The 18,481-nt window shown below is 40.9% G+C and overlaps 1 long non-coding RNA gene across 1 annotated transcript in view; it reads left to right on the forward strand.

Moving 5' to 3' along the window:
* The window catches only part of LOC122560007, a 69,634-nt gene that overhangs the window by 31,628 nt on the left and 19,525 nt on the right, over positions 1 to 18,481 (forward strand). The window contains exon 2 of the long non-coding RNA XR_006314613.1: positions 12,190 to 12,244. This is a non-coding gene — a long non-coding RNA (uncharacterized LOC122560007). The remainder of the gene's footprint in view (positions 1 to 12,189; positions 12,245 to 18,481) is intronic.

Genomic DNA, 18,481 nt, shown 5'->3' on the forward strand with positions numbered 1-18,481 from the left:
AGAAAACCGACAAACACTGACCAAATACTCAACTACACCAGCAGCCATCCCAACACACACAAACGAAGCTGTATCAGAACACTATTCCAATGAGCCACCACACACTGCAGCACAGACAAACTTCGGAAAACAGAGGAGAACCACCTATACAACGTATTCAAGAAGAACACATCTATCCTGGGACAGGCTAAGCAAAGACATGCCAGAGAATTCCTCGAGGCCTGGCACTCCAACCACAACGCCATAAACAAACACATAGATCTAGATGCCATCTATCAACCCCTCAGAAAACGAATAGGAAATGACATCACCACAAACCCCAGAAACATCATCCAGGAGAAAGATATAAATAGAAAGCAGGAGACAACAGCTTTGCTTCACTTGGAGGTCGCCACTGATGATGTTACCTAGCCAGGTAATGAAACGTCTGGATATCAAACCCACAGCTCAACGAGCAAACCTACACCCTATTTCTTCTCATTGCCCAACCACACGTGCACCACATATTGTTGGAAAGAAGGGAGGAAGTGATAGAACAGCATGATGAATGAACATGCAGACAGTTATTTCAACTTGAACCAGGTTAGAGGTGTTCATACAAAGGCTTAGGCTCATGGAAAATTACTATGCAATTGGGTCCAGCCTAGGGTGGCTCAGTGGTTAGCACTTCTGCCTCACAGCGCCAGGGACCCAGGTCCAGTTCCAGACTCAGGCAACTATCTGTGTGGAGCTTGCACATTCTCTAGTGTCTGCATGGGTTTCCTCTGGGTGCTCCAGTTTCCTCCCACAGTCCAAAGATGTGTGGGTTAGGCCATGCTAAATTGCCCATGATGTTCAGGGCTGTGTAGATTAGGTACATTAGTCAGGGGAAATGTAAAGTAATAGGATCGGGGAATGGGTGTGGGTGGGATACTCTTCGATAGTTTGGTGTGGACTTGTTGGGCCGAATGGCCTGTTTCCACACTATGGGGATTCTAGATCATGTGACATTGTAATGAGCAATGGTCAAATCTTGCAAAGTAATTGATGACATATTCAAATTGCCTATTATCAACCGCCTGTTACAATGAATGACAACTCAGGTACTGAAGATTTCAAACCAGACAATAAGCACAACAAATGATGCACATCCAACCTTAAAGACAGATAGCATGGCTCAGCATGAAGCTACACAGCTACGTCATGATAACTGCATAAGGACCTAATCTGGTTATGTCATACATCCACCAAGGCATTGTCTGAATATGTCGAGGCAATTATAAAGACATACCTTCTTGTCCATATTACTGGTAGAAGTTTCTCATTTTTTAAGGCAAAAGGAATAATGTTGTATTATGGCACTGATTTGAGAACAAACAGGCAATGCAATTTTAAGACATTTCATAACATCATGACATGTGACATTCTAATATAAAAATGCCAATTGCCTTCGGTCACTCTCTTTGTGTCATCAAATCTGTGTAGTCAGTCAACCATGTGTATGTAATGTAACAAAACAGCCTGAAGCACAGAATCCAGACTGTGTACAAGCCTGTGTTATGTCTTGTAAATAATTAGTTCCACAGATTAACCACCTACTGACTGAAGAAACTCCTCCTCATCTCAGTTCTAAAGGATCATCCCTTCACTCTGAGGCAGTGCCCTCAGGTCCTAGTCTGTCCTACTAATGGAAACATCTTCTCAATGTGTACCCCATCCAGGCCTCTCAGTGTTCTGTACGTTTCAATGACATCCCCCCTACCTCATCCTTTGAAAGTACAAATGCAGAGTCCTCAACTGTTCCTCATATGACAAGCCTTTCGTCCGTGGGACCATTCTTACAAACCCCCTCTGGACCTCTCCAAAAGCAGTACATCCTTCCTTAGATACGAGGTCCACAACTGCTCACAATATTCCAAATGAAGTCTGACCAGAGCCTTATATACAGCTGCAGATGTATATCTCTACTCTTGTAGTCTAGCCCTCTTGAAATTAATGCTTAAATTGCATTTGTGTTCCTAACTGCCAAATGAATCTGCATGTTAATCTTAAGAGTATCCTGAACTAGGACTCCCAAGTCTATTTATGCTTCAGATTTCTGAAGGCTTTCCCCATATAGAAAATACCCTGCACCATTATTCTTCCTCCCAAAGTGCATAATCTCACTCTTTCCATCTGTATTCCATCTGCCACTTCTTTGCCCACTCTCCTAACCTGTCCAAGTTTTTCTGCAGCCTCCCTGCTGTCTCAACAGTCCTTGTTCCTCCACCTAAACATCAAGATATCTGACTCAATGGAACTCAGATAACTGTAGTATATGTTGCCCGGGCTATCATATGTAGAGAAAACCACAAACAGAATAATAGTAGATACATTGGCCTAACATTTTCAGAATGCCTTCAATTCCACAACTATTCACAAGAATTGACAGGTAGCAAGGGTAACATAAGTTTAACTACTACTTAAGATTGAGGAAGAGAGAAAACAGAAAATGGTAGACCAGTTAAACTAAGATCAATTGAATACGAAGTACTGGAATCTTTTATTACGGATATGGGAGCTGGGGCACTTAGAAAATTATCATCTAATTAAATTGAATCAATACAAATTTATGAAAGATAAATTGTGATTAACTAATTTATTAAAAGCTGTTTTGAAGTTGTAACTATTATGACAGATAAAGGACAGGTAGTTAACATGTACAAAACAACCTTGATTATCCGAACATCAATTATCCAAAATACTCCCCATTTATCTTGTTCGGATAATCGAGATTGTTCTGAATTTGGATTTTTAAAAAGCACTTGTAAAGTGATAAAGAAGTTATTACACAAAATTAGCACTCCTGGGACTTTCTAGTATTAGGACATGGAAAAAGAATTATTTAATGGACAGAATTCAAATTGTAATAATAAACATAAACAGGATGTTTTTGTGTTGATGTTCAATACCTTGTATGGCATTGGAAGAATCTGTATTTGGCCCTCAGCTTTTTATAATCAATATTAGCGACTTAGATGAGAGGACTTAGTGTAATAATCCAAGTTAGTTGAGTAAGGTTAGTTGAAGAAATGAGCAATGAGGAGGTTGTAAAGTGGTGACATATGGATGCAGACAGAGTGGGTCAGTGGGGATAAACTTGGCAGGTTTAACTTTTTTATTTATTCACTCATAGCACGTGGGCATCGCAGGCTGGCCAGCATTTATTGCCCATCCTAGTTGCCCTTGAGAAGGTGGTGGTGAGCTGCCCTAGATTTGGCAGTGTATGTGAAGAGTTAAACAGAACTAATGTTTTGAATCCATTATGACTTATATTCAGGACAGAATTTTCCTCAGACACTGCCAGATCTGGTAAGTCTCTCCAGTACTTTCTGTTTTTGTATCAAAAAGAAATGTCGTTCCCCTGAGTGGAAGTATCCAAAAGACTCCAATCATAAGTAAGTATCTTCCATTCACATTGTAAGTTTGCTCACTGCACTGGAAGGTTTGTTTTCAGATATTTATCACCAATACTAGGTAACATCATCAGTGAGCCTCCGGTGAAGTGCTGGTGTTACAGCTCGCTTTCTATTTATGTGCCTTGGTCTCTTAAATTGAGTGAAATCATTTCATTCTCAGAGAATGGTAGATGTGTTTATTGATGGGGTTTATTGATGGAGTTCTGGTTTGAATGCCAGGCTTCTAGGAATTCCCAGGTGTGTCTCTATTTGGCCTGTACTAGGATGGATGTGTTTTGATTAGATTAGATTCCCTACAGTGCGGAAACAGGCCCTTCGGCCCAACCAGTTGAAGTGGTATCCTTCTTCATCTGTATGTAAGGATACTAGTGATAGTGAATCATGTTGTTTGGTGGCTAGTTGGTATTCATGTATCCTGGTGGCTAGTTTTCTGCCCGTCTATATGATGTAGTGTTTGTTACAGTTCTTGCGTGGTATTTTGTAAACAACATTTGTTTTGTTGGTTGTTTGAATAGGGTCCTTCAGGTTCATCACCTGTGTTTAAGTTGTTGGTAGGTTTATGGGCTACCATGATGCCAAAGGGTCTGAATCATCTGGAAGTCATTTAAGAGATGACTTTGATGTATGATAATATAGCTAGAGTTTCTGCGCATGTTGTGTCTGCTTGTTTAGGTTTGTTATTGAGAAATTAGCAGACTGTGTTTATTGGGTACCCATTCTTCTTGAATAAGCGTATTGATGAAGCTGAATAGATGATTTTCTGATGGGAATTATGAGAAAGTAAGTGCAGGCTTTGCAAACAAGCTAAAAATACCAAAAGATCCTAACCCTGGCAAAAATTAATGAATTCCTGAATTATTTTACTCAGGATATTGCCCCACTAACTCATTTTTTTCTTCTTCCATTGCTGCTGACGTTATTTTGAAATTTCTCACATCCTGTACTCTGAAAATTTGCTGATCCAACGATTTTATCCCCAAAGGAATCTTGGGCTCTTAAGTAAAACTTTAGAATGAATGAAATAGCCTCCTGCTCTAGTCAGACCTAGTGCATTAGGCTTGAGCTACATTATTAAATGATCTGCTTCCCAACTGCTCGCCAAAAGAAATTGCTCGATTCAAAAAGTGTTCTTCCTGAAGTGTTTGGATATTCCTACAAATCCTCAACTTCAAACTTTGTTTTATTTCATTCAGTAGTGGGCTGAATGAAGTGCTGGAAATGTGTTGCTGGAAAAGCGCAGCAGGTCAGGCAGCATCCAGGGAACAGGAGAATCGACGTTTCGGGCATAAGCCCTTCTTCACGAATGAGGAAAGTTTGTCCAGCAGGCTAAGATAAAAGGTAGGGAGGAGGGACTTGGGGGAGGGGCGTCGGAAATGTGATAGGTGGAAAGAGGTCAAGGTGAGGGTGATAGGTCAGACTGGGGTGGGGGCGGAGAGGTCGGGAAGAAGATTGCAGGTTTGGAAGGCGGTGCTGAATTCGATGGATTTGACTGAGACAAGGTGGGGGGAGGGGAAATGAGGAAACTGGTGAAATCCGAGTTCATCCCTTGTGGTTGGAGGGTTCCTAGGCGGAAGATGAGGCTGAATGAAGTGGGCAAGGTGAGTCAGTTGGGAAAATGAAGCAAGTTTGGGAAAATGAGATTCTTGCTGTTGAAAACAAAAGTCCGATTTTACACTCAAGGTTTAAACAGAAAGATGAAGATCTAGTCCATAAAAGGTGAGTGGCCGATTTGCCGACATTTACATCGCACATGCATCGAATCTCGCCTCACTGATACACAGTTTCCACCAGCCACCATCTTTAGCTTGCCGTCCATGGGCAGCAACAGACAATGCTGTCCACCAACCATCATGATTGTTGTCATGGAGAATGGCATTGGGTGTGTACCAACATCTCATGGCACTTCTCCAGCTAACTTCGAATATATTTTTCCACTTCAGTACTGCACACCTTATATTGCTAAGCTGCTGCCAGGCTTAATCACATGCAGATACAAGCAAGCATCTGATGGAATGGTCAAGGTTACATCTCATGACTCCTTGATTGTCCTCTTAGCACTCACTCACTTTGAACCTACTTGGATGCTCAAAGCCCCTCTGCCATGCCTTTCCTTGCCCTTTAGCACTTTGCCACATCATTCGGAACTTACAGGTTCATTGACATGCTGTCTTACAGTACTTGTTAATACAAGCACAAAGACAGCCAGATTGTCATGGTTGTCAGCAGGAATCAGTCAAGGGGGTGGACATGTTGCCATAACACATTGTGCTACATCGACATTACACCTACACCATGTTTAAGCAGCTTATACAGCAAACACACTGCGTGTGCTTCAGCAAAATGATAACATCTCAGACTTTAAGTGTGTAGTTCTCAGACATGTCTATGAGGATTGTCTTCAAGGGTCATCTGCACACTAAGTAAAGGATGTCATCCAATCTCAATCCAGGGGCTTATTCAGTGAGGTCTCCAGGCTTATCCTGTAGATACAGTTCAACCAATCCAAGGATTACAAAATGTCAGTCGGGAAGTCGCATAGAGATTAGTCAGGGTCTGTTCTCTTAAAGTCAGGGCTGTATTTCAAGTTAATTGAGGATGGTGTACCATGGTCAGTCCAGAGGGGGGTCTGTTCACTGAAAGTTAAGGGAGGCCATAGTTGTGGTGGGGATACCGTGGAAGTCAGTGATGGGGATTAGAGGCAGCATGCTTGGATGTAGAGGGCATAATAATTGTGAATGGGAGCAACTCAACATATATGGTTGGAAAATCATAGAGAATAGGAGGAAGGTAAGGGGTACTACAAGATAGGACTTGTCAGCAGTTGCTACCACCCTGGCCTTGATGGGGGGAGCAGGGCATGATGTGTTCAGCATGAGCATGTGGATTGCCTGGGGCTAAAATGTGAAGATGAGAATTTAAAGAATTGAATTTGGACGGACCCAAGCATTGGCTTATTGTTTCGACTGAGAGTCCTGGCCCCAAGCAACTTTCACCATATTGTTCAACATTACAAATCAATCTGACTAATGGTTCTAATCTCAAGCAGACTGGAAAGATTCACTTTCCTAGGTTCCTTAGTCTGCAGGAGATGCTTGCTTCACATCTTCCACCACAAGTCATCCACACCATTATCCAATATGTAATCCTGCCTTTCTTGGGATGGGGGTGGGGAAGAGGTCGTCATTATTGTTGTCACTCTTACTGTATATGCACCAAACACTTAAGCAACAGAAATCTGAATCGGGTCCACAATATGCAACATCCTCCATGTAGAGGTGTTCCACCCTGCCCCAATGTTCGGCGGACTCTGTTTGAATATTATTTGTGTGTGGTGTGATTATTGAATGATGGCATTATTGAGGAGCTAGTTTGTTTGTGATAGTGTACACATAGGTCTATTGGAATCATCTCCAATAGATATAGCAACAGAAGCTGTGGTCATCCCAATGCTGGCTGAACCAAGGGCTACTACACAAATGGATGATGTACACTTGTTTTCACAAGCCAGGACCAGCACCACTCTTCAGTGGATGTGGAACTGATCCCGAATGTGGAGCTCACAGCCTGAGGTGCCCTCTTGATGCAGTGAAGTTACAGGAGAGCAACAGTCACTCATTGTGTTGATGAGAGAGGGGATGTCTCACTATAATCCGAATATCATGTCACTATTTCCAGAATGTCTATGATGTGGAGGTACCAGCGTTGGACTGAGGTGGACAAAGTCATTCACTTTACCTGACTAAAGGACTGTCCTCTGAAAGCTTGTGATTTCAAATAAACCTGTTGGACTATAATCAACCTGGGTGGCAACTTTCAGGGATCTATGCACATGGGCACTGAGATCTCTCTGCTCATCCACACCCTCAAGAATCTCACCATTAGCCCAGTACTCCGTACTCCTGTTACTTCTTCCAAAGCGAAATTGTCCAGAATATCTGCAATTGAACACTACCTACCTCTGAAGCCACTGAGGCTATCTACACACAAATCACATCTGAGGATTTGTACCAGTCACATCCAGACAGGGGATTTCGTTTGGTCCTCGGAATCTCTGCTCTAGAGCATTGTGCTAAGTGAGAGCTTGAGGAACATTACATTCAGCTTCCTACAGCACAGCAGCATTGTCCAGAGCGCTGCAGGAAAGACTTGCTTTTTCAATGTAACTAAATTAAGTGAAGTCATCTTTCACTGAGTGCAAATGTTTTAATGCTGCTCGGGTCAGTATCCCTTGTTTATTCGCAGCTACAAGTGCAGCTTAAAACTTGTAACTTTCTACATGCTTCTTGCTGTTTAATAAAAGATAAGGTTACAGACTCATGGAACATTTAATGCTCCCTTGTTTGATCATGATAAAGTTTGACACTCATATGGATGCTGTGGAAATGGTAGCTATCTTTCACATAGGGTTAAAATATTGTATGGCGCGAAGATAGCTGGCCTCTGTACCTTCATTCTCATAGTTCCAGGTAAAATCACCGGTGATGTAAGTGAATATGTATTTATATATGGGATATTGTATAATATCATCTATTGTATCCGTTGCTCCCGATGCGGTCTCCTCTACATTGGGGAGACTGGACGCCTCCTAGCAGAGCGCTTTAGGGAACATCTCCGAGACACCCGCACCAATCAACCACATCGCCCAGTGGCGCAACATTCCAACTCCCCCTCCCACTCTGCCGAGGACATGGAGGTCCTGGGCCTCCTTCACCGCCGCTCCCTCACCACCAGACGCCTGGAGGAAGAACGCCTCATCTTCCGCCTCGGAACAATTCAACCCCAGGGCATCAATGTGGATTTCAACACTTTCCTCATTTCCCCTTCCCCCACCTCATCCTAATTCCAAACTTCCAGCTCAGCACTGTCCCCATGACTTGTCCGGACTTGTCCTACCTGGCTCTTCCAGCACCACTGATCCAGAATCTGATTTCCAGCATCTGCAGTCATTGTTTTTACCTTATTGTATTTAAGTGACTGCCAATGCCACCTCGGTGCCCTCTGAAATTGCCACTTGAGTCGATCCTGTGTCCACAGTCTGGATAAATGGCCCAAGAAGGTTAATGATCTTTCACGCTCTGCAAGTCTCTGTTGCGTTCTGCCCCAGATCATAGAAGTTCTGAGACTCTTGAGACATTTATTACACAAAACTGGTTCCATTTCCTTGTTTGCAGTTTTTGTGCTTTCCTCGAAGAGCTGCGCGGTGAGGCTGAAGAATCTTTTTTGATCGGGAAACCCATGCATATCTTTTGAATACAAGTACTTGTGATGGGCATGTACCAAATATATAGAACCAAGGATGAGGCTAGAAGTAGGGAAAATCAGCTTGGGAGACAAAATGACAAACAAGGAAATAGAACAACAGAAAACATTTAAAATGGTGAACAATGTAATTTTATCATATATATTTTGTACACCTGCAGAAGCATATGGTGAAATCATCTTGCTGAAAATCAAGACCAAATTAGGCAACATTGAAAGACAATAGTTAAATAAGAGGCAAGAATGATATTAAAACCATGCACCAAGTGCTTAAAGATTAGAGAAGAGAATAACAAAATGAAATATGAGGAGGTCAGGAAAGAAAATAAATAAGCAAAGAAAACAGCAAAATTACATTATCCAGAAATTTTAATGTTTATCTAACAACCTGAAATTCTCAAGAAATAAAAATGAACAAATAATTTAGACTCTTAATAATTAAAGAAAAATCAAGATAAGACCATAAGGGACACACAAACTGAACCCACAGATGAAATGGCAAAAATATGAAATTGTTACTTTACATAAGTATTTACTACAAACAGCCTTACATGGTGGCATGATTTTTGAAAAACAAATCTTTGAACATAGAACATTGACCATTGCAGCACAGTACAGGCCCTTCAGCCCTCAATTTTTCGCTGACCCGTGGAACCAATTTAAAACTCATCTAACCTACACTATTCCATTACCATCCACAGAGTTACATTGTACTTTGCTCAAAAACAGCATGAATCCATGTAAGACTCTGTCAACTCTCTTCTTAGATTAGAATCAGTCTAAACATTGTGGCACAGACAACAGAACACGGGGGCTAACACTTTCAACATATTATCTGGCTGACACCAATTGTTACAGTTAACCTGTGAATGTAACTTTTAAAAAAAAATGTCATTAACATATGAAAGAAGTGAAACTAACATGGTCATTCTAACAGATGAGAGACTTAACAAACAATCAAGGTATTTTTCAAAGTATAATTTCAGTTACATCACACTGTAAAAGTTTGCTGTAAATTCTGTCTTATAATTGTGTCCTCCACATCCACCTGATGAAGGAACAGGTCTTCAAAAGCTAGTGCTTCCAAGTAAACCTATTGGACTATAATCTGTGTTGTGTGATTTTTAACTTTGTATATCCCAGTCCAACACCGGCAGCTCCAAATCATGTCTTCTTACACCTAGCCAATTTCTGATCCAAACCGCTAAATCACCCTCAATCCCATGCCTCGTGTTTTCTATAATAGCCTACCATGGGGAACCTTATCAAACGCTTTACTGAAATCCAGATACACCACATAACTGCTTTACCCTCAGCCAACTGTTTGGTCCCATTCTCAAAGAACTCAATAAGGTTTGTGAAGCATGTCCTACCCTTCAGTAAACCATGTTGACTATCCCTAATCATATTATTCCTTGCTCGATGATTATAATCCTTACCAAAACCTTTCCCACAACAGAAGTAAGGCTCACTGGTCTATAATTACCAGGGTTGTCTCTACTCCCCTTCTAGAACAAGGGGACAAAATTTTCAATCTTACAGTCTTCTGCCACTATTCCTGGAGACAATGATGACATAAAGATCAAAACCAAAGGCTCTGCAATCTCCTCCCTAGCTCCCCAGAAAATCCTAGGATAAGTCTCATGTGGCCCAGGGGACTTATCTATTTTCACAGTTGCCAGAATTGCTAACACCTCCTCCTTACGAACCTCAATCCTATCTAGTCTAATAGCCCATATCTCGGTATTCTCCTCGACAATATTGTCTTTTTCCTGTGTGAATACTGATGAAAAATGTTCATTTAGCGCTTCCCCTATCTCCTCGGATTCCACACACAATTTCCCACTACTGTCCTTAACTGGCCCTACTCTTACCCTAGTTATTCTTTTATTCCTGGCATTCCTATAGAAAACATAAGGGTTCCTACCTGCCAAAGAATTCTCATGTCCCCTCCTGGCTCTTATTCACTCTCTCTTTAGGTCCTTCCTGGCTAACTTGTAACTCGCAAGTGCCCTAACTGAGCCTTAATGTCTCATCTTTACATAAGCCTCCTTCTTCCTCTTGACAAGAGATTCAACTTCTTTATTAAACCACAGTTTCCTCACTCGACCACTTCCTCTCTGCTTGACAGGTGCATGCTTATCAAGTACATGCAGTAACTGTTCCTTGAACCAGCTCCACATTTCAATTGTGCCCATCCCCTGCAGTTTCTTTCCCCATCCTTTGCATCCTAAATCTTGCCTAACCGCATTATAATTGCCATTTTCCCAGCCATAACTCTTGCCTTGTGATATAAACCTATCCCTTTCCTTCGCTAAAGTAAACGTAACCAAATTGTGTTCACTATTACCAAAGTGCTCACCTACCTCCAACTCTAACACCTGGCCTGGTTCATTACCCAGTACCAAATCCAGCGTGGCCTCGCATTTTGATGGCCTGTCTACATACTGTGTCAGGAAACCCTCCTGCACACATTGGACAAAAATGGACCCATCTAAAGTACTCAAACAATAGCATTTCCAGTCAATACTTGGAAAGTTAAAATCCCACATAATAACTATGCTGTTAACTTCACTCCTATCTAGAATCATCTTTGCAATCCTTTCCTCTATATCTCTGGAACTATTCAGATGCCTATAGAAAATTCCCAACAGGGTGACCTCTCCTTTCCCGTTTCTAATCTCAGCCCATACTATCTCAGTAGACGGGTTTTCAGACATCCTATATGCCACCGTAACACTGTCCTTGACTAACAAATCAAAAAGATATACCAACATTGCAGGCAGGATAAAGCTCCCGGTCACAAGGATTACATCCATGTATACTATAAGAACTTACATGCATCCAATTATGACTGTTAAGGCCCTTGTCAAGTTTTTTGTAGGGCCAGGGATGGTGAAAAGTTGATTTTCAATTTGTAAACCTCAAAATGCAAATAGACTGATGCACATTGGTGCATGGCTGCTGATGCTGAGAGAGCATTTAATGAAGAGAAATTCTTGGTAAGAGGGGATTTTGCCCCACATTGAGTTTAGGTCCTTTCACTTGATGCTTTATCCACTATTGAGCATGGTAAGCTCTTGGCACACTGAGGTGTTGCCTGCTTTCTTCTTCAGGCAACAGCAGACCCCAAGATGGTTGCCATCAGTTTTTGCAACTCATGCTCAGTGGGCAGCTCCTGCCTCCTGGTCATGCTTGAGAATAATAATTGAAAACCAAGTTTGCTAATGACTTGAAATGAGTATTCTCATCCTGTCAAATGAGTGATGTAGGTGACGCATGGGGTCAGAACTGGGAATTATCCTCGTGTTGAATTCTGACTCTGGATCAATAGTCAACCTCATGGTTTTGTTATCTACTCTTTATAAATTTCTTAAAGCCCAATGATGAATGAACAATTAAACAGCTAATTTTGAGATGTGTTTTCTATAGATCAATCTTAAAATTAAACATCATTCCCTCTTTTGACTGTATGTCTTCATTTCTTTTTCAGACCATGTTAACAGCAATCTCGATGAGTGCAATCGCTACCAATGGTGTTGTACCAGGTATGTATACCTCTGTTTACAGTTGTGAACTGACATTGAGGAATTAATAGGAGGATCCACGATTGAACATCTAAAAGTAGGGAGATGTTTCAAAGTATATGAATTATGTATGAGCATTATATGTGGAATCTCTTGCCCTACTTCCCCTTCGGCCGTTGATTTAAATCAAATTTGAATCACTGACAAATGCAAACTACAGAATTCATTGTGATCATAGAGCATTACTTTGAGAATTAACTTTGTAACAGTGCAACATTATTTCATCCACTTCTTCATTAACTTCCAAGCATTATACAATATGCAAGAAAATCAGGATGTGAAGTATCTCACTTATTACTCTTTCAGTAATATTTCTTGGAATGGTTGATATTCCTTCAGTGTCCTCTGTTTCAACTCAATCTACAGGGAACAGCTCATGTCTGACCTTGGAAATTGTGACAACAGGTTTTATTTATTTATTCATGGGATGTCAGCATTGCTGGTTCAACACTCATCTATTGCCTGTTGCTTAATTGTCTTTGAGAAGAAGGTACTGAGTTGCTGTCTTGAATCACTCCTGTCCCCATGGGATGTAAATGCATACACAATGCTGTTAAGAGGAGAGTTGCAGGATTTTGACCCAGCAGCAGTGAAAGAACAGCTGTATAGTTCCAAATATAGGTCCATCCAATGCCCAGAGTAGGGGGTTACATCAGGGCCTAATATTCTGGGACTGAGGCTCCAGGGGGAGCCTCTGTGCTTGGGTTGGAGGCAACAGCTCTGTGCTCAGTTTGAGGATATAGAAGCAGTGTTTGTGTTAGAGGCTGAGCACCAGATTCTGTGATTTCTGTCCCTGGGCCTGGTTTCATCTCCAACCATCACCCCTTTATGTTTAATAGCTTTACTATTGTCAAGATTGGCAGCAATGTACACCATTGACAAGATGTATTGCATAGCTTAACAAGGCTCCTCCTCAACATGTTCCCAAACTGTGATCTCCACTACCTTGAAGGACAAAGGCTGCAGATTCAAGGAATACCACCATCTGGAAGTTTCCTTCCAAGCTGTCACCATTCTGAGAGGGGAAATATACCACTGTTCCGTCAGTGTCTTTGAGTCAAAATCCTGGATCTCCCTCCTTCACACCACTCGGCGTTCCTGCAACCCAAGGACCACAGTATTTCAAGAAGACAGCTCACCACTGCCATTTAAGGATGGTAGATTTCCTTCTACATCTGTGAACCAGATTGGGATTTTTGTGGACAATAGACATGGTCATCCTTAGGCAGAAGCTCTGAATTCCAGATTTTGTTAAACTAAATTTAACCATGTTCCTTGGTGGTATTTCAGTCAAGATTCCCAAAATGTTAACCTGGTCCTCTGGATTACTAGTCAAGTGACATAACCACTATTCTAAATTTCTCCTTAAAGAAAGGATCTATTTACATGGGATAGTTGTTTCCGTGCTGTTGCATCAAACACTTAATATCATTATTTTCATCTGATTTAACTGTTGAAGTATCATGCAGAAAGAGGTTAATTCAACTGAGGTATAATTTATTTGGAGACGGTATGGAGGAGATTTGCCAGAATAATATCAGGGATGCAGGATTTCAGATATGTGGCAAGAAAGAAGTTGGAATCAGTCTACTTACCTCCTTAGAGGAGGGAGTGTTTAGTGGACATTTATTACAGGTGTTCGGAATTATGAGATGTTTGGCTGGGGTAAATGAAAAGGATTTGTTCAATTTGAGAAGTGGGTCAGTAGCCAGAAGATACATATTAAAGATGACTGGAATGCTTTACCCTGAATTGGTAATCAAAACAAATTCAATAGTAACTTCCCATAGAGAATTGGGAGGTTCTGAAAGCCAAAGATTTGCTGGGCTATATCAAAAGACACTGGGGAAATGAATTAATTAGATAGCTCTTTCAAAGGGGCTAGCATAGATACACAGAACCTATTGGCTTTCTCCGTAGTATAATCTTTTCCGAGTCCCATTTATTTCAGGTTTTCTAAGAATTTCAAATGTGAATCCACCTTTGTTGTTGCATGGACCCTCAGTTTATGACTGTGGCACTGTTTGAAGTAACTGAGCAGGAAGTTTCTGGTATCACTGTGTAGACCAAGAAAACCTGGACAAAATAGTTGTTCTCAAACTCCTTCGGATGAGTCATTAGATTAGATTCCCTACAGTATGGAAACAGGCCCTTCGGCCCAACAACACCACCCCGACCCTCCAAAGAGTAACCCACCACCCTCTGACTAACACACCTAACTTATAGGCAATTTAGCATGGCCAATTCATCTGACCTGCACATCTTTGGACTGTGGGATGAAACCAGAGCACCTGGACATGGGGAGAATGTGCACATGCCACACAGACAGCTGCCCAAGGCTGGAATTGAACCTGGGACCCTGGTGTTGTGAGGCAGCAGTGCTAACCACCGTGCCACCCTGTGAAAGAAGGCGACACAGAGAAAAGGTTCAACAAGAGATTTTTCCTGATGTTTCAAATTGTAAATTACAATTCTCTCATCTCAATTCAAACAATGGGCTGAGGAGGGGCAGATGGACCTTAATTTGGATAAGTGTGAGGTGTTGCATTTTGGTGAAGCGAACAAGCGCAGGACTTATACAGTTAACAGTTGGGCCCTGGGCAATGTTGTTGAACTGAGAGACCTAGCAGTTCAGGTACACAGTTCTTAAAGAGTTGCATCACAGATCAACAGGGTGTTTAGAAAGGCATTTAGCACACTTGCCTTCATTGTTCAGACCATTGAGTATAGGAGTTGGGACATCATGTTGAGGTTGTACAGGATGTTGGTAAAGCCATTTTGGAGTACTGTCCACAGTTCTTGTCACCCTGCTATAAGAAGGCTATTATGTGCGAGGTGATGGCCTAATAGTATTATCACTGGATTGCTAATCCAGGGATCCAAGTAATGCTCTTGGAACCTGGGTTCCAATCCTGCCATGACAGATGGTGGAATTTGAATTCAATAAAAATCTGGAATTAAGATTTGTCAATTGTTATAAAAGTCCATCTAGTTCACTAAATTCCTTTAAGGAAGTCAATTGTCCTCCTTACCTGGTCTGGCCTACTTGTGATTCCAGGCCCACAGCAATATGGCTGACTCTGAACTGCCCTCTGGCAATGACTGCTGGCCTAGTCACTATTGCCCTCATTGTGTGAATGAATTTTTAAAAACTCTTACATTGGAGCGGGTTCAGAAAGGATTTTGCCAGGAGTGGTAGGTTTGAGTTATAAGGAAAGGCTGGGACTTGTTTCACTGGAGCAAAGGAGATTGCGGGGTGACCTTATAAAGGTTTATTAAATCATTAGGAGCATAGATAAGTTGAATAGCAAAGGACATTTTTCCTAGAAAATGTTTAAATTTTGAAGTGCACCTTTTTTCACATAGAGAGTGATTTGGATGTGGAATGAACTGCCAGAGGAAGTGACATTTGGACAGGTACATGAACAGGGAACGGTTAGAGAGATTAGCGCAGACAAATGGGATTAGTTTCATTTGGGAAGTTTAGTCAGCATGAATGAGTTGAACAAAAGTATCTGATTCCATGTTGTATGACTGTACAATTCCATTACAATTAGTACTTTGCAAACTAACAATAGACACTGTGTTTATGGTCCCAGGTAAAAAGAAGTCACTGTGTTCCATTGACCTTTTTGTTATCTTTGCTGATACATATCCTTAGGTTCTTGACTTATTTTGTTAATGAGATGTTCATTCTGAAATCTTTTTAAAAGTATTCAGTCACATAGCACAAACAGCCTTTGATAAAAAAATAACTATTTACCTACCACTCTCTAGTTAGAAGTCTAGACTACAACTCGTTTCAAATACAATAATATTTCTTGTGACTAGTTGGGCCAAATGAACTATTTCTGTGAAATATAATCAATGCAATCCAATGTAAAGTCTGGATTATAGTTTCAGTTGTTTCCATACCTTAAGGCTGGAAACAATGCTGCCTGGTTCAAAGTTTAAGTCATATAAATTGGAAATGTCGTGCTTTGGACACTAAAGAGATGAATACATGTAACCTGAAAGTGTTGCACATGGATACAAATTACCGGAGCTCCTGCACTTTGAAGTACAGGCCCCTTTCGGTCTGTTACCAAAGTAATCTGATTTTCTGCATTAGTGCTGCTTCAGAAAGCAACTCAAAGCAAATGTCACTTGCTTTTGATTTCAAGCCAGATGTGTTCGGGTCTTACTCTATGAGCATCTATCATTGTAATTGTAATTGTCTAGAGAGCTTTAGAGATGTCATAGAGATTTGAGAATGGATTATGAAATTGATGATTGCTGTTGTTGAAATCTAATTCAGATGTAAATATAGGATTTTGAATCAGTCTGAATTCTGAGAAATCTCTGTAGCATTCTGCATGTGCTATGATCCAAATGGCTATCATGATTTAATATGGTGTTGCATTTCTGATGTTATTTATTCATTGCTGTACTTTCCCAATTGGTCCTCTTGTTGGTGCAGCCTGGAATTACAATCTAGTATTAGCCAACTGTGAAAAATGAATAGGAAGGCAACAAAAGATTGTGAACAAATTATCAAAGGGCTCACTTTAATATGTAAAGTAGTTTTATTAAGTAGATTGTACTTGCAGTTTCTTTTAACTGTCTGTCATGTTATTGAGCAATGCTGAGAAATTAAAAATTGCTCTCTTGAGGCATATTTGGGGAAATATTTGCATTTCCCTCCACTCCCCTCCTACCACCACCTCCATCTGTCAAGTGCAAGGAAGATTGTAATATATACCGAAGCAAAAATGATGCTGCACAAGTCAAATATAACTGGTCCTCACCTGACTGTGCTCAGTAAGCTACAGATAGCAATCACGTTCCCCACTGTAGCTCACTGTGGAACCTTAGGAATTCTGGCTGGATTGATATCGGGTCAATCCACAGGTTGGTCCTGGGAAATTGTGATGAAGAGGGAGTTGTTACCAGAGTTGAATGGGAGGATACCTGGTCCTTGAGAATTCAGAGTAAAATAATTTACCTGCCTTAATGCATGGGCTTCAGCTGTCCCTGAATAACTGGACAAAGCATGTATGCTGAAATATTTGTCCAGTTGGTGACCAGTTTTGCAACAGTGTCCAAAAACTGGAATTACAGCTCAACAGTGTATACCCTGGATGTGCAACACTCTATCAAAGAACAACCTACAAGATTAAAAGTCAGGCAAGTCAGCAACAGGAAAGAGGAGCTACATGGTTTAGATGATGAGCCAAAATTTGTATCCCCAATTTTAATTTTTATCTGAAAACAAGATGAGTACAATAAAATGTAATTGTCCTTTCCCTTGGCTCAACATCTACTATCCCTGGTCAAGAAAACTGGGGAAGAGAAGAGTTCTATTTTCATACTATAACTGCACTGTCATGGTGTGAATTCAATTTTAGCAGTCATGCAAATGGAATATGTGCTTTAGATTCTGTTCTCTCACGCATTTCTTTCTGATGTCCAGCTACCAGGCAGGTAGTCTTTTTAAACAAACATCTAATTATCTAAATATCTTGCCTTCCTTATTTTAGACAATCCTCAAAACCTACTCAGCTTTCGGTCACCTGACCTTATATTCTCTTACGTGACTTGGTGCCATATTTTCTTCGTAATGCTTCTGTGAAGGACCATGTGACATTTAATTACATTTATATTGCATCCTTAATATATGTTTTGGCTGTTATTCCATGGTGAGCTGAGGACACATAATTTGAAATGTGCAAGAAAATCCTCTCTAACTGTACAGCTTTTACTCTTAGAGAAGTTGTTGACATTGAAAAATATAAAGGACATATTTTTGTATCATCAGTCATTTTCTTATACTTAGACCATAAGTCAAACCTCTTACTGACTATAGAGTTCAAAGTAAAGAGTATATTTGCATAGGAGCTTCCTTGAACTCAAAACATCCTCCATTTACAACCAAGCAGTTTTAAAATCTAGCTGCTGCTGTAATAAGGAAACATGGCAGCCAATGTCTCGCAAGAGGAGTCCATGATCCAAAGCGTGGTAATGATCACATCATATTTTGATGGTTCTATTGAGGGATAGGAATATCAGAGCAGGAGTAAGCAATTTAGCTCCTTGAGCTTGTTCCGCCATTCAGTGAGGTCATAGCTGATCTGTGGCCTAACTCATTATACCTGTCTTTGGCTCACACAGTCTGTTCTGACATTACACGATAGTTCCATTCCTGTGCAATCCCATGTT

Source organism: Chiloscyllium plagiosum, chromosome 20, assembly GCF_004010195.1.
Source record: "Chiloscyllium plagiosum isolate BGI_BamShark_2017 chromosome 20, ASM401019v2, whole genome shotgun sequence".
Classification (NCBI taxonomy): Eukaryota; Metazoa; Chordata; class Chondrichthyes; order Orectolobiformes; family Hemiscylliidae; genus Chiloscyllium; species Chiloscyllium plagiosum.